The sequence below is a fragment of the Tamandua tetradactyla genome, chromosome 3 (assembly GCF_023851605.1).
Source record: "Tamandua tetradactyla isolate mTamTet1 chromosome 3, mTamTet1.pri, whole genome shotgun sequence".
Classification (NCBI taxonomy): Eukaryota; Metazoa; Chordata; class Mammalia; order Pilosa; family Myrmecophagidae; genus Tamandua; species Tamandua tetradactyla.
Genome location: NC_135329.1, coordinates 99,837,100 through 99,855,599, shown reverse-complemented (window position 1 = coordinate 99,855,599; position 18,500 = coordinate 99,837,100).

Sequence of the window (18,500 nt, the reverse complement as noted above, 5' to 3'; positions counted from 1 at the left end):
ATATGCAAACATAATGTAAATATTGTACCAGGTCACATCATCTAAGAATGGAAAAGTTTAGTAAGTAAAAATGCCCATTACCCTAGGGTTTCAAAATTTTCTGCCAGAGAGGAGGCAGTGTAATAGCATTCCCTAACTGGAAAAAAAACTGTAAGACTTGTTGCTGTTGTGTTGTTTTGTGGGTATGTGTCAACAAAAAATAGATACTGTAAAATCACAAGGGTATTTTGTTTTACCGAAAGAATTCTGATCTGATTTGCTTAAATGATTACTTTTTTAACTTATAGACCCACTAGAGAACCACCTTCACTCCTATCTATTCCCTTACATTAGAATCCAACCTCACTAGCTAACCGTTTACCCATCTTTAGCTTCTATGTATCTCTAAGTCCCCTATATTCTGTATTATAAGCCTCTGATTTTTACCTTTTCCATGGTTATAAAAATGAAATCATACAGTATCTATTAGTTTGTGTCTGGCTTATTTCACTCAGCATTATGTTCTCAAGGCTCATCCATCTTGTCATGTGCTTCAGGATGTCATTTTGTCTTATGATTAATTACTTTTTGTATTCAAAATATCGTAAGGTCTGGACTTTTCATGAAAAAAATGTGAAGATCTGTCTACTCTAGGCCTCATTCCTGCTAGGCAGAAATATATTCACAAGCTGTAATATTATGTTATTTCTGAATTTTGAGATACTGAGAAAAAAAGAGGGGGACATTGGGCTCTCCAATTCAGAAACACCCCCACCACTGCCATTGCCTCCAACATACTGGGAACTGGCATTGGGTTCCATCTACTTATCGCTTTCCTAATGGCAGAGTTAAAGAAATAGAATTGTCCTTAAACTTGAATTTCCATACAGAGTGGGAAAATTAAAAATAGGCCTAGGTGACTCTGTTTCAAATAAAAAAGAGAGAGTAGAGGGGGAAAGTGTAATTCTTTGTACAATGAAAGAATGTCCTGTATGTTTGTTTTTAATAGTGTTTATGTGTGAAAGACGGCATCTTCAGATACCCTACCTCCTCTACTCTTCTATACACGTTTGTATACATTTATTTGACCTTGATAGGAGTTTGATTTGCAAGCATTGTGATATAATGTGAGCTAGCTTATGCAAAATGTATGTGTGTATAAGCAGTATATGCTTAGGAAACTGTGAGAAAGGACATGCTCCAATGTCAACTGCATTGTGTCTGGTTAGTGTCTCAGTTTGCCAGGTCTTCTATTACAAGTACCACATACTAGTTGGCTTAAATTACAGAAATTTGTTGACTCACAGTTTGGAGGCCAAAATTCTACAATCAAGGTGTCAGGTGGCCATGCCTTCTCAGAAATCTGTAGCGTTCTGGTGGCAGCTTGCTGTCAATCAAGCCAGCAAGCAACCCCTACCTGTCTATGCCATGCTGTCACATGGAGAGTCTGTCACTTTCTATCTTCTCCTGTGGCTTTTACTTCTATGTGTCTACATCTCCTTTGCTTATAAGGACTCCAGTTGTACCCCCACCCACCCAATTGTACCCCACCTGATTGAGTTTGGTCTCAACTTTACAGAATCTTATAAGATCCTATCTATACGTGAATTCATACCCACAGGTCTGTGGAATAAGACTTGAACATGACTTTGTGGGGAAAATGATTCAATACACCACAGTAAGGTTTCAGGTGATTAACTTTCCTTTGTTTACCCTTTGTGTTATGAATTTTTCACCATATGCTTATGCTAGTTTTACAAACAGAGCCAACAATTAGAAAAAGAAAAAGAAAAACCAATGGTTTGGTCAGAATGCTTAAAACTTGTTGCTGTTGGCTTACCTCAGTATCCAATTAATGCATTCCTCGATCTTCATGGACCCTAACCCAAATGCAAGAGAGTCTTTATAATCAGCCTTCACCAATTGATTTTCACTCACTCAAAACCCTGTTCTCCAGGCATATTGATTTTCTCATTGTTCCTTAAATATACCTGAACCATTTCCCTCTTCACATTTTGATTTATTCTGTTAACACTCACGACTTCTATCCCAACCCAGAATATGTTATTTTGTTGATGCATCAAAATATTTGTGTCATTCAAGGCCAGCTCAGATTGAAACTCCTCTTTAACATCTTTCCTGGATTCCTGAAATGATTATTGTCCTTCCTAATTGCAATTGCACTAAATTGACTGTTGCAAATGGTGTAATCTTTTCAATAATATTTTTTATTTGTCCTCTAAGGAATACTAAGTCCCTGAGATAGTAATATATTTTATGATAAAATTTTTGTGGTTTAAAAACAAAATGCCCAGTAGCCAAAAGGTGAAAGAATCCCAATGCCATCAACACATAAATGGATAAGCAAAATGTGATAAACACATATGGTAAGATATTATTCAGCCATCAAAAGAAATAAAGCTCTGATTCATGATATAACATGAATGAACCTTGAAGACATCATTTTGAGTGAAATAAGACAGTCACAAAATGACAATGTTGTATTATTATGCTTATGAGTAATATTTAGAATATGAAAATTTGTAGAGACAGAGACAGAAAGTAGATTATGGTTACCAGGAGCCAGACAGGGGGGATGTGGTGTTATTGTTTAATGGGCACAGAGCTTCTCTTTGGGAGGATGAAAAAGGTTCTGTAATGATGGTAGTGATGGCAGCACAACATTTTGAATATAATTATTACCACTGAATTGTACACTTGAAAGTGATTAAAATGGGAAGTTTTGAGTTGGTATATATATCACCACAACAACAAAAAAAATTAAACATCAAAACAAAAACAACAAACCTTTATTTTAAGCACAATTAATCAGATTTAATAATGCAGCACTTCTCAGAAACATTCGAACATGCATGCTCTCCTATTACTATCAGAGAGGAGTAGTTTTAATATATGATATTTCACAAACTCTTGTCAGTATCAACAAATATCATAGCAATGGGTTGACTTAAAGAATAGAAATTCATTGACTCAGGGTTTTGAGGCCAGTAGAATGCAAAATTGAGGCATCGGCAAAATCATTCTTTTTACTCAAAGACTGTGGCATTTTCGGGCTTGTGATTCTTGCTCCATGGCTTTTCCATCACAGGGCAATGCACATGGAGGCGTCTGTTCTTTTCTCTTTCTGGTTCCACTGACTTCCAGCTTCTGGCTATTTCCTGGGGCTTCTCTCTTTCTATCCGATTTCCTTTGCTTACAAGGACTTGAGCAATATTAGCTTAACGTCCACCTTCATTCAATTGGGTCACACATTAATAAGAATTTCAAATATCCTATTTGCAAATGAGTTCACACTCACAGGACCAGGGGTTAGGAAACAAACATACCTTTTGTTGGGACCAGGATTCAGTCCCTAACAGCTTCAAACCCCCTTTTTGACCATATTTTGTAGTCGAATTTCACAGAATATTATTCTGAAAAGACTATTTATGCAATTCTAGTTCAAAATACACTTTTTCTGTTTATACCTCTTTTCCAAACTAGCTAGCAATGGCTAAAGATATTGGACTTGATCTTACTAATCGTTTTGTGCTCCAAATTCTTTGAGCAGTTATAACATACCTACAACTACCATGGGGAGTTAAAAATGGGATTAATCATGTGTTGTTCATTGCCTAAGAAAATGAACAGGTAGAAAAGAAGGGTAAGTCCCAGATTCAGGTGAGCAAGAGAAATGCCTAAAAGTATGCTAGATAATTTCTGATTGTTTAACAATGCTTCTCTCTTCATAACACTTGCTCTTTGCTTCTCCTCTTTTGTCTGGATGAAATAATATGGAATCTATGCTCCAGGTAGCTTTCCACTGTGAAAGAGCTTAAAGAGATAGGATTACTCCAGTTCAAGATACAGTCTCATTTTTCCTCTGCAATCTGTAAATTGATAGGAACTTTATATCTGTCATATCTTCCTTTAAAGGTTGAATGTAAAGAGGGTGGGAGATAATGCACTACAATATGCATTCAATTTCAGAATGAATGGCACATTGAAAATCCTTATGAAATCTTAATCCAAAGAAATTGATCCAAAGAAATATCTATTCTGTCTACCAAGCATCTCTAACATGCTTTGGACTTATTTATTTCTGAAGTACTTGTGCATTCATTAGTACAATTTTCATTTTTTCTTGTATATGTTATTTTATCTTTTTTAAACTCTCAGGAAGCCAGACTTAATGTGCACTGCAAAGGAGTGGTATGTGCAAGTTAAAAGAGAATTTAGGTATATGTTTAATGAATACACAAACCATTTGTCGAATGTATCCTTGTCGTTCCTCCCTTGCCATGTCTAACCACCAGGCTCTTTCTGTGCTTTAACAAACTATAATCTTATTTTGCACATAACACTAATTCCATGTGATAACTCATATTGTCCTCCATGTCCTTCCCAAAATATGACCACAGTACCAGATGCATGGGCACCACTTGATAGCTTGCTAGAAATATAAGATCATTTGTCCCATATAAGATATTTTAAGGATAATCCTTCTTAAAAACATAGATGGATAAGGGGAATTTCTTTTAGGAAATTTAAAGATCAAGGAACTGAACTAACATGTAGTACTTACTAGACTTCAGTGTCTGCTATTCATGGGCATTTAGGTAGGTTTTCTCATTTAATCTTCATGAAAACTTTATAATTAGGTATTATCAGCAGGGGAAAATGGTGAAAATGACAGTGACTGAGTATTGCTAGGAAGTTTTTCAGGCATGCCTGGGTGTCTTGTATATGAAGCCCATTTTGCAGGTGATGGATGATGCTCCGAGATGACCCATGACTTGCTTACGGAAATGGGCTCTTGGGTGGCAAAGGTCAGAGATGAGTCTTCGTTTGCTTGACTTCAAGGCCTAGGCTGTTTCCATGATAACCACTTACAGCTGTAAGGTAGAGAAAGATCATTTTGAACACAAGTGAACTAAACTGCTTATCTAATGTGTTTTTTGTGTTTTTGTGTGTGTTATCGTGTCAGCAAAGGTATCTTCTAGCTATTTTGTAGTGCCTAATTCTGTGTTCTTTCATAAATAAACAGTAAATGCTTTCTGAATTGATGGATAGGCTTTAGTGTGCTATTAGGGGACACTCATCAAATTCTTTGAAACTCTTTGTCCCCATGTTAACAAACAACTGTTTATTGTGAATATTTTAAAGAAAATAAAGTTATTATCCTTTGAAAACGTCTAGCCGAAATGATCGTTGAATTATTATTTGCTTTGTTTTTGAGCTTATTGATCCTTAAATATAGTTAAATATCTGGGAGAACAGGGAAAGGATTAGGAATAATTCCTTTTTGAGAAACAATAAAGAATATAATTCTTTGACATGCAGATTTAAGTACAGAGTCACTGAAATCCTTATAAGGAAACAAACGATTTATTCTCCTACGTTGAATACCCCAGTAAAACTCTCAATAGATAATTTCAAAAATATGCTACTTGCACAGTACCCCAAATGAGTATAACACTCCAGGGCTAATCCTTCGGAGATGGAGAAAGAGGGTGGGGCTTATTATGTGCCTGCCCTGCCTTAGGTGGTCGACAAGATGGTGCATTTGGACTGCCAATAATGACATTTAAAGCAATCATATGAAATATGTGATACTTATAAAAAGGGGAAAGTGGGTCTGGGTCAGATTACATTAAGTTCCCTAACTAACACACCATGTATGTGATAAGGCCAGAGTGTAAAACCTGCCTGTTTGACTTCAAAATCTTTGTCTATTCCACTTACGCCATTCTATCTACAAGAGCTCAGCATATAAGGAAGACACATTGACACAAATAGGGCCTTCACCCAAAAGAGTAGAGTAATAGAGTAATGGATAATAAAATATTTATAATATCTACAGGGTCAAGGATAAGTGCATTTTTGGGGGGAAAAATGACTGGAAGGAAACATACCACAATGCAAAGTGGTTATATTGTGTTACATTATATTTCGTTATTTTAGTAATGGAAAAATTTAAACTCCTATTAAAGAAGCATAAGTGCACTTTAGGATGAGCCTTTACATCAGATTAAAGAAGAATGCTGGGAGAGGAGCTGTGAGATACCATCGTCCCGCCTGGGAACATTCTATACTATTGCTTTTACTGAACACAAACTATAGTATCAATCACTAATTTGTGAAATTGCACATGCATCACAAACTTAGGTTAGGAGCACCCGTCATGCAACTTCTGATGGCTGGGTGAGAATTCTGAAGAAGATAATGGTGGTGAAACCTTCTACCAATTATCTTGAGCAGGCAGACATGAGCTAAAGTGATCAATATACAATATACTAGATAATGAAGATAGAAAGTTGAACACAATAATGGAGTTAAGTCCAGTAGCTGTAGGGTCAGGCATTCCTGCACCTTTAGGATAAGGGATGGCTCCCTTGGGAGGGACACTTGGACTACATTTCAACATACCCATGTGACTTTTTGCCACAATTTTCACACCAAAGTACAATCTAGGGACTGTAGAGAGAAGAATAGAATGCTAAAAAAGATTAAATGGAAGAAAATGGCTTTTTATTTTTCCTCCTGCATACCTTTTTTCTCCTTCCTTCTTTCCTTCCAAATATGTGCATCCTGTATGAGTTTCCCACTTATCTCTTTTGAAATAATATATTGATTATGGCTTTCTATATCAACATCACTAAGCCTAACTGTCTTATTCACAGAACCCAGGTTTTATATTCCTATTTTAACTGCTTAACAAGATGAGCAAGTCCAAGTATTATGAGAATTCTACCTCATCAAGTTCTGGATAGAATAACCCAATTCTTAAAACACTGCTCATGATTAAAATGGAACCTTTTTCAGCACTGTGAAATCGTTTCTGGTCCTCAGTACAATGAACTTTTATTTCCTCACCTGCTGGAGAGAGTGACTGGAGTGTGGCAACATGGGGCTGTTTTAGTTCTACCAGTATATGTGAGTGGTAATGTCAAACCACCAACTAGCTGTTTTAGTTTCTTAGGCTGCAAGCAAATACATCATGGCTTAAACAATGGGAATTAATGACTCACAGTTTTGAAGTTAGGAAAATGTTCAAATCAAAGTGACACTTTCTCTCCAAAGACTGTGGCATTCTGGGGCTGGCTGCTGGTGATCCTTGGTCCTTAGCTTGTCACATGGCAATGCACATGGTGGCGAATCCTGGTCTTTCCCTTCTATTCTGAGTTCCATTGATATTCAGTTTCTGGCTACTTCCTCTGGCTTTTTCTCTCTTTGACTGCATTTCATTCCACCTATAAGGACCCAGGTAATAGGATTAAAAGCCCTCCTTATGTGTTGGGCCACATCTTAACTGAAGTAGTCTCATCAAAAAGTTCTGCTTAGAATGGGTTTACATGCACAGTAAATAGATTAAGAATATGTTTTTTTTTTCTGGATCCACACAGCTCCAAGCCACCACTGTAGCCCAGGAGATCTATTCCTGTGTGTGTTTGAGTTTGGAGATTCAATATTGTATGCTTTACACATAATCCTAGATCATCCTGCAAAAAAGACTTCTTGGGTTCCATCTCAAGGATCTAAGGCAGGCTTTCCTCATGGTTGGGATTTTTCTGCCCCTAGTGAATGAGCAGGAAGATGGCAAGCAAGAGCAGTATTTTTCACATGTGTTTTTAACTTGAGCAGCCAGGACTGCTAATTTGGCTTCCTACTATGTCAGACTCTTCCACCAGCAGAGTTTTCTAAGAAGCACTACAACACTTAGTCAGGGAGGTTGTTTTAATTATTTTTTGTTAAGGAATGGAAGGGAACAGGAAGAAAAAGATGTTTTATGACTCTGAGGGGTCTGTAATAGATGAAACTTCAGAAGACAAAACAACAGCTACCTGATGTATCCTGAGATAAAAACCTGTGAATTCAAATCAAGATACGGCATCAACCCTGAATAGGATTTTAGACACACCCACATACTTAGGGGCTCTTCACCGAAATTGAACTCTATGCATATCTAAATAACTTTGATTCCTCATTAGAGAATACATATTTGAGCCTATTAGCTGAGTGTGAGTCTCAGAATTTCTGTGATGATGTTGTATGTGCTGTAAGACATTTTATACAAGGTTCAGCGCTTTTCTAGCTTTGACATTATTCTTATAGAATGCGTAAGGACACTATTGATTGGGCAGGGATGCAGCTATAAGCAAGAAAGGTCATAACGTGTTAAAATGATTCCCCCTAAAAGCTTATATGTGTGTACACACACACACACACACACACACACACACACACACACAAAGAAATGCCCTCAGGCACTCATCTCAGCCAATATATTTTTATGTTATGCTTTATTCTACCAAACATGACTACCTGATCTACCAGGTTAACCAGACTGAAAGGGGGAAGGCTGCTAGAAGTCATCAAAGACAAAAATGCAAAGGAATAGATGGAAAAAACATAAAGCAGATAGAGTGATTTACAATGCCAAGTAGTCCAAGGACACCTATTTTATCAGCCAACAATTCTACCTAAGCTAATAATCTTTGGTGCATTGCACAAAAATTGATGTTCCAAATGCTGACCCAAGTCATCATATTTAAAATTCCCAGTTAAATAAAGCAAGTAGCAGTGTAATAATTTTAGAAAAAATGTCCATCTAAAATAGATTTTAAAATATTTTAGTTTAAAGGGAACATTTCCTTCACCAACGAGGTGGGTAAATTAGTTGTTATTCCATTTGAGTCCAAGATTCCCTCAGCTCAGTTTGTTCTAGCACTAGGTGGAAGGGTGGCTACTCCCTTAAATGGGCCTGGGGACTTCATTCTCTTTCAAGAAGGCAGCCCTAGAGCAGTTATCATGCAAACCATGTACAGGAGTGTGTGAGAGGGAGGGAAGAGTGGTTGGTAAGAGGAAACCATCTGTGCTAATGGAAAACACACTTAAAGTGCATATCCCACCATCACCTTTGCATGTGAAAGACATCTATTTAGTATTTCATTTTCTGATAAAGAGTGACAGAATTACAGCCAATGTAATTAATAAATAGGAGCTTTAGAGAGTGCAACAAAAAATCCCAACTCTGGTCAGTGATTTGATTTGCTCTAACTCATCCATCTGGCTGAGCCATCTAGCAGGAAACCAGTATGTGAGAACAGTGGTGGAGGTGGCCATAAGGTGTGCTAGTCCCTTAGCAAACAGGCTGGTGGGAAAGGAGCAGGAGGAGGCAGGACTTGGTTGGACAGGTACCCCAGTGGCAGAAGCTATCAGTTCAGAAAGAGAACTGAGTGGTCTGCATCATTTTGTCCCAAGTTTTGGCCAGGCCAATTATGATAAGTGTTCTGGCTCAATTTCAAGGAATGTCTAACAGCAGGTGGTCAAGCAAAAGGGGAGGTCAAGCTGTAGTTAAGAATTACACTAACTGGAACTATTGTTTGGAGAGAGCTGTCCATTCACAATGGGGCTATAGGAGGCACAAAATATTCCACAATGGGAGGAACAGTTAAGAGGTTGGCTAGACTCTTAAGAAAGCCTGTCAATGGACAGCAGATACAGATGTGAAAATATGATAAGATATAGGAAATGTTAAAATTCAAAGGTTTTACAGCGGACCACATTCTGGGCACATCTTAGCTCTTAGCCTATGAGAGCAATATCCAATTCAAAGTTCTATCAGATGATGAGGCATAGGCTGCTGATACTTCCCGCCGTGTTACAAAGGCTAGGCCAGACTTACACAGAGAAGTGACAGACACCAGTATAGAGATACAGATACTCAGACCTTAAGAAGGAAAAGGCAGAAGATATGATAGACAGACTGTTAGAAGCTCTGGTCTGCACCATATTGCATTGAGATGGGCCCCTAAAAAAAGTGGGCCCCTAAAATTTCAACAAATATATTTTTAAATTCTAATTTGCTTTTCCAAAAAGTATATGCATAAATACTCACACCACTTTATTTCCCCTCCACATGAGGGACTGAAGATGACTATCTAGAGGAAAAAGAAAGAAAATCATATATATTTTAGATTTTTTCAATACCCTATTGAAACCATCACTACATATTAATCTCGGATAGAGGGTGGAAAATGGTATCTGGTGAATCAGGGGTCGTTGATTATTTGGTGATTAAACATATATATGTTGAGGGTGAAATGAGAAGTTGTCTGTCTTCCCTAGAGTAGCATTATAAAACACCCTGCCTGGTGCTTAAAATTGATTGTGCATTATATTGGTTAAACGGTGTCATTTTGAAAATAAAATTAGGCGTGATTTATTTTTGTATTGAAATAGTCACACATGCATTTAATAAGAATGGTGTTTTCTCTCTTTCCAAATATATTTATAATTTGCATTAATATATATTAATTCAATGCTTTTACTCAATATTGCTTTAAAAAACAAGACAGACTTGGATATAATTAATTACTCAAGAAAACTAGCCTTTTTGAGTAAGAACAATTGCTTTATATTGCATATGAGAAAATAAGTTGTATTTTTTAATTAATTAGAGCACATGCAATACCTAAGTAAATTCAGCCAAATGATTTAATTTTTAATTGACAGTTTAAAGAAAACATTGGGAGACATTATGTATTATTAACTTTTGCTTCTATATTTACATTTGTAGATGCTATCAGAATCCTTGATCAATATCTATTTATTAAGATTTAGACTGCATGATTTTATAGCAATATGCTTAATTTATGACCAGTTCCTTAATGCACAATCTATAGTAAATTCTTATTGCTTAGATCTGGGCAAAATATCTTTAAAATTATCAATAACTCCCAGAGAGTAGAAAATTAATGGTGAAGGAAAACAAGGCACTATGTGTGGTACATAGAGATTTATAATCTAAATAAGTCCCTATTCCTTTGCAAATATGACTGAGAGAACTTCTGGTGACGATGACAGAGTAGGGAGCAATAAGACTCATTCCATCTCCAAAGCAGCAAGTGGACAGTCAGGAACTATCTGAAATAACTATTCTGGGGTTCTGGAGGCCACACTGTACAGTATCCAGGAAAGAGCATGGGGGAGAGGCTGAAAACTGAGGTAAAGAACTGTGAGTAGCTTGCTCCACAGTGACTGACAGGGCCCATCTCCTACTCTTGAAGCAGACCACCTTGAGGTCTGGTCCCTGGCTGGCCGCTGTGGACAGAGAGGGACATGGAAGACTTCTCCCCTAAGAAGTAGGGAGGGGGTGAGGGACACCCGAGCACTTGAGGATGGTTTTTTGATCGGTAAACTCAGATCACTGGGTGCTGGCTCTGAGCTGCTCTTTCAGCCTACGCAGGACAGAGAGGGGTACAGCCAATGTTTCAACCCTGTCCCCAATGAGGGTGTAGGTGGAGGAGGTTTAAAGACATAATACCTCCTCAGGGTTATAGGGAACAGTTTGTGGAACTGTTTGCCTAACAAGCCAGGAAAGTGCAGTGACTCATCAAAAAAGGCTGTTGGCATCTTTCCTGGGACTCTTTGGAGCTGTCTCACCCATATTTCATGGGTCCCCAGCCTTGTTTTGGCTGGAAAATACTGACTTGGGAAAGTCCTCTCTGAGGTGACCCTCCTCCCAGAATTTGCCCTCCAGGCAATAGCAGCTAGAAACAATGGAAGGAGTGTCAAGAAAACTTATAGAGACAAACAAAAACAAACAGAACATATCAATGCTCATGGAAAAGGAACTGAGGAAAGGATTCAAATAGTGCAAACTTAAAAATTGTACCGGCTATCCAGAGCAAGAATCAGATGAAGGGTTGAAAAAATCTGATCAGTTAAACATGGGTAATTCTAACATTCTAGAATAAGTTGAACCAAGTGACAAAGAAAAGCCTTAACACAAAGCCAATCAACAACCAACCCCAGGCAGAGAGAGAAACTGATTTTCAGAGTAAACTCATCAAGTTCATGAGGTGCATAGACATCAGCAAAAACTTATAAACCACATTAAGAAATGGGGAGATATGTTCCCATCAAAGGTACAAATAAAAAACTTTAGATGAGACACAGAATTTGAAACAACTAATCAATGTTGTTCAAACAAAATCTTGTAAATCAATTCAAGAAGATGAAGGAAAATATGGTTAAAGAGACAAAGGTTATTAAGAAGACACTGGATGAGCATAAAGAAGAATTTGAGAGTATAAAAGAAATGTAGCAGGGCAGGCAATGGTGGCTCAGTGGTAGAATTCTTGCCTGCCATGTGGGAGACCCAAGTTCGGTTCCCGAAAGGCATATAATCATAGGCATATAATCATAGATTTGAACAGGCAGAAGAAAGAATCAGTGAGTTAGAAGGCAGGGAAATTGAAATTTTACAGCTGAAGAACAGATAAAGGAAAGAATGAAAGAGTTGAGCAAAGTCTCAGGGATTTGAATGACAGCATACAGTGCACAGCTTAGTGGGTCCTTAGGAAGCCAAGTATAGAATTCTCATATGATTCAACAATCCAGTTACCTGGAAGAACTGAAGGCAGGGACTCAAACAAACATGTACAGTGGAATTACTCACAATTACCAAAAGGTAGAAGCAATCTGAGTACCCATCAATCAATGAATTGATAAACAAACTGTGGCATAGACATATAATGGAATATTATTCAACTGCAAGAAGAAATGAAGTCCTTATGTATGCAACAACATAGATTAACCTTGAGGACATTGAGTTGAGTGAGATAAGCTATATACAAAAGGACAAATATTATACGATCTCAGTGATATGAACTAAGTATAACAAGCAAACTCTTATAGTTAGAATCTAAAATATAGGTTACCAGGAGATAGAATGGGGGTAGTGAATGTGGAGCTGATAATTTGTGCAGGATTTCTATTTAGGGTGATTGTAAATGCTTGAAAATGGATAGTGGTGATGGTAGCACATTATTTTGAGTACAATTAACAATGATGACTTATGTTTCTGAATGTGGTTGAGAGGGGAAGTTTTGCGTAATGTATGTTACTAGAAGAAAATTTAGAGGATAAAACATGGGACTGTATAACACCTGTTGCAGACTACTTACTGTAGTTAATAGCACTAATATATGAATGTTCTTTCATGAATTTAACAAATGTACATCATTATTACAAGGTGTTGATAATATAGTGATGTATGGGGAAAATATATCTAATGCAAACTATGGACTATAGCTAACAGTAACTTTTAATATTTTTTCATCAATGGTAACAAAGATATAACACTAATCCAAAGTGCCAACTATGGGGATGGGGGTATATTAGAATGTTGTATTTTTTACATGACTTTTCTGTAAACTGATAATTTCTCGAAGAAAAGCAGAATGCTAAGTAAAAGAAATCAGATACAAAATACTAAATATCATATGACTCCGTTTACAGAAAATTTGAATATAAAAATTAGAGACACATGGTATATACTCAGAAGAGCTGAAAGCAATGACACAAGTAGACATTTTCACACCAATGTTCATACATTAATTATTCACTATTGCCAAAAGATGGAAGTAACCCAAGTGCCTTTCAACACACTAATGGTTGAAGAAAATGTGGTATATGCATATGGTGGAATATTATGCAGCAGTAAGACAAAATTAGGTCGTGAAGCATATGACAACATGGATGGAACTTGAGGACATAATGCTGAGTGATATAAGCCATATACAAAAAGATAGATACTGTATGATTTCGCTATTATGATCTAGGTGAAGAGAAGCTCAGAGGCTAATAATGTAGGATATAGGGACCTAGATATTCACACAACCTAGAGATGTGTAATGGGATGGCTAATGAAATTGAACTTAAATATAAGGGAATGGATAGAAGTGAAGGCAGTTCATTAGTGAGTTTATAAGTAATATTACCATATTGAAGGTGAACATGATTGAAAGGGGTTCTATAGATCTATCCCACTGAATGACACTGCAAATATAAATAAGTTCTTGCATGAATTATTTCAACAGTATGAATCTTGCACAAAGAGTCATTAATAGAGGAGTATGGGGGGAACTATTATTGAATGCTACATTCTGTATATAATAGGAAGGCATCAATAGTATCACAGGGGTAAATAACTGGGGAGGGGACAAGAGTTAAGGAGAGGTTTGAACTTTCTATTTGGTGAGGGTGTTTATCAGTTGTTTTTCTCTTTAGAACAATGAAAATTTTATAAAAACAAGAGTGATGATAGAAGTAAAGGGTAGTTCAGAGGTAGACTTCTCATCTGCCATGAGGGAGACTGGGGTTCAATTCCCCCCCCCAAAAAAATGAACAAACTAACAAAAAACAAAGAAACAAAAAATTCAACAAATGGGGCTGAAATAATGAATAACCATGTGGAGAAATAATGAAATGTGACTCCACCATATAGCATAAAAAAAAGAGAGAGAAAGAGTGTGTTAATGATTATAGAACTAAGTGAGGGTAATGTGAGACATGATTGCTGACTTTGGATCTTTTACATGATGCCCAATGGATGGAGGTGGCTGAAGGATACATTGAGAATTAGAATGGTGAGCTGTGATGTAAACATATAATGAAATATTGTGCAGCTTTAGAAAGGAATGAAGTTGTGAGGCATTCAATGAGGTGAGTGAGCCTTGGGGACATTAGGTGGTGCAAAATAAGCCAGAAACAAAAGAACAAATATGGTCTCTTTTAGAAAATACCTATAAGATAATTGGGGACAAGATTTTAAGCTCTTATAGCAGTCATATTTATTCCAGAGCTGTAAATGTTATTTCTAGAGTTTGAGTTGCTGTGCTATATATGAATATCCTGGTATCTCCCTGGAACTTTGGCTACTTGTATGACATCTAAGACTCAGAGTTTGAGTTCTGCAGCTCTGAAAGTTAGCATTGCTACATACAACAACTCTTAAAGAAACCAAAAAAAAGAAATCAGGCTTCAAATGGAGACAAGAATAGATGCAATCAGGTCAGGACTGAATACAGGGGTAAGGAGGACATTGTCCGTATTTTAGAACTTCACCTACTGAATGGAAGAAAGGTTAATTTTGAGAGGTTAATTTTGTTCAAAACCTAAATTTTCTGTAGCACATATTCTAACTTAACCTGTCTAGATAGCTCATTTAAACAACTCAAACACATGGAGCCCGGAATGGGAATGAAGGCTTGTAATTCTGTATAACTCAAGGTAATTTCTGGATAGTTCCCAGAATATGTTGGGCAGTTAATTAAAAAGTTTTGGCAATGCACCTTGAGGGATGGGAGAGAAAATATAGAATTATTAAGCTTTACCACTGGGGAAACCCATGTTACTGTCTCAAATGTTAGGGACTCCCAAGTCAGTCTTTGATCTGGACGCTTACTTTTGTGGAGCTTATTCCTGAGTGGAGAAGCTAAGCTTACCTATAGCTATGCCTAAGAGTTACTTCCAGAAAACCTCTTTTGTTGCTCAGATGTGGCCTCTCACACTTTCTCTCTCTAAGCCCAACTCTGCAAGGAAAATCATTACCCTCTCCCCTACATGGGACAAGACATCAAGGGGTAAAAGTCTTCCTGGCAACATGGGACATGACTTACAGGGATGATCCTAGCCATGGTACCATGGGATCGGCAATGCCTTCCTGACCAAAAAAGGGAAAAAGAAATTGACAAAATAAGGTATCAGTTGCTAAGAGAGTTCAATTAGTGTCAAGATGCTATTCTGGAGGCTACTCTTATACAAGCTTTAGCTAGATACTGCTAATTACCATAGTTTGCCAAACCCCAACCAAAATCCATTCTTGTTAACTGTAAAGAACACCTAGGGGATTCTACACCGTCAGAGATTCTACAAAAGTTTGATGCACTGAAATTACTTTCTAGAAATCTACAGCCTTCAGTTGTGTTCCTTGGACACATAAGTCTTGAAACGCAGAGGGGCCAGTCTCTCTAAGAACATCAACTAGTTCCATACCCCTACCCCATATTATGACAGCCCTTTCCAACATGAATATGTTAGAATGGGTAAAGCCCAAATACCCCTAAAGATTGGAAGAAGGATCAAAGGAGAAGGAGGAATTATAACAGAGACAATGGGATTTAACAAATGAGTATGACTGCTGAATCATTATATTGACATTTCTTTTAGTCTTCAGTTTTCCTTCCTCCAGTTAAACAGAAAAACCCTAAAATTGTGGAACAGTAACTCATACCAAACTCTGAAACCTGTTGTATAACTACTCGTTACAATGTACTTTGGCATTTATTGCTTTTTGTATATATGTTCTATTTCACAATAAAAAATGTTTTAAAAATCTATAGAGACAGAATAAGATTAGTAGTTACTTAGGACTGAGGAAGGATAGAGGGATTGAGAGATGATTGCTGAGGAGAATCGAGTTTTTCTTTTTGGAGTAATGAAAATGTTCTAAAATTGATTGTGGTAATAAATGCTCAACCTTATGATTATACTAAAAGCCACTGATTATAAAATATATATATACATATATATGTATGACAGAGAGTTACACTCTTTCTAGAAAATTCATTTTTTCCAATGGGCTATTTGTAAAGATTGTGCAGTGGAATCTAAAATAGCAACTATAACAGCTATTACAATAGGGAAATGGAAAATATAGACAAAAAGAACAAGATTTTTATTTAATTTGTGGTATACTACATTATATTTAAAAATTGATTCAGGGGACTTGATTTTCAAAATTATTAATTAAATAAGTGAAAAATATATTGCTGTTATAGCATTTGTGTTGTTAGATGGTAACAGAGACAAAAATATCAGGAACATTCATAGATTTTTTTTCTTTTTCAAAATTTTTCATTTTTTGTCTAGTGGTATAAATCCTCAAATGCCTCTTGGAAGACATTTTCTCTGCTTTTTTGTTCCCTCTCTGACTCACCTTTTCTCTCTCACACACACACACATACTCATACACAGACTAATACATCTTAAAAGCTTCATTTTAAAAAGCCAGGCTAATGCTATTAAGACACAATGAAATATATAGTAAGTATCTGGTTATAAATCTAACCATAATCATCTAGAAAGATCAGTTATAAAATGGGCATTTTGGGCTGGATATCAAAGGTTAATACATAAAGGCTTTGTCAGTTAGGAAAAGGAATTGAGTTTCAAATCAGCTCAGAGGTGAAAAACAAGTGTAGACAGAGCTTCTGCAGCACACCTAGGGATGCAACTGAAAAGGCTGTAATTTGAAGATAGATCTGAGAAATGAAACTGTTAAATGAAAATCATTAAGAGTATTCTGTTCTAAATAACTCAATGATTCTCTTAATGACACATGAATCAAACGCCTATGTCAAAACAGTAAAGTTGGTCACTGAAGTGGCTGAAAGTATGGACCTCTTTGCCTTAGGCTAATGGGTTCCAGGCCACAAAGTCTAAGCTCTAGACCATTGGATCCCACTGGAGAGGACATGATATTCAGGCATCAATATTCAAGCATATCTATTCTATGTCTCCCAAGCAGTCAGCTCTGTTCTAGGTGCTTAGGACATGTTCCTGAACAAAAGAGACAAAGACCTTTAGGTTATAGAATTTATATTGCACTTAGAGAAGAGAGACAATAAATCAATCAACAAATAAATAAACATATTCCAGGTTGTGATGAGTGCTAAAAAGAAACAATGACTGAGGTCATTAAAATTAGATGCTGGATTAGGCATCAAAAGGATTAGTACTGCTTCAGGTACTGATCAGTACTGTGTCTCTAATTCCATCTCTCTGAGCTCTAGTTTTATGATCTATAAGACAAAGAAGTTGGAACTAATTGTCTTTATGGTGGAGTTTCCAAAGTAATCTCAGGAGACAGCAGCATATCTCTATGGGTACATGAAAAGTGTGACAGTTTGAATCTAATATGTAACCCAGAAAAGCCATGTTTTAATCCTGATCCTATCTTGTGGGGGTAGATGTCTCTTTTAATCCTGATTCAGTATTATAGGGTGGAAACTTTGGGTTAGATTCTCTGCATGGAGATGTGCCACACCCAATAGTGGCTGTGACATTTTGATTCCATGGAAATGTGACCCCCACCCATTCCAGATTGGTCTTACTGGAGTCATTTAACAGAGGAAATATTTTGAAGGGAGCTCAGAGCCAACAGAGAAAGCCAATGAAGTTGCTTGGAGAAGGAGACAGAAATAGCCTGGGTACTAAGTGAGGATCACGAAATAGCCAAAACCTGAAGAGAAGAAATCACCAGCCCTGGCAGATGCTAAGTTAAGAAATGAAACCCAGAGCAGCTAAGTGAATGCCCATAGATGCTTAGAGAGGAAACCACTGATATCAGAAGCTGGAAGAAACAGAACCCAGGAGCACAGGACCACTAGATGCCAGCCACGTGCCATCCTAGCTGACAGAGGTGTTCTGGATGGAATCAGCCTTTCATGAGTGAAGGTGACCTCTTGTTGGTGCCTTAATGTGAACATTTTCACAGCCTTAGAACTGTAAACTTGCAACTTATTAAGTTCCCTTTTTAAAAGCTGTTCCATATCTGGTACATTACATCCTGGCAGCTTAACAAACTAATACAGTGAGTAACGGAAATTAGGAAGTAGATGGGAAAGAAACAAGGGAGCCTTCTGAGAAGAAAGGAGAGCTGTTCAGGG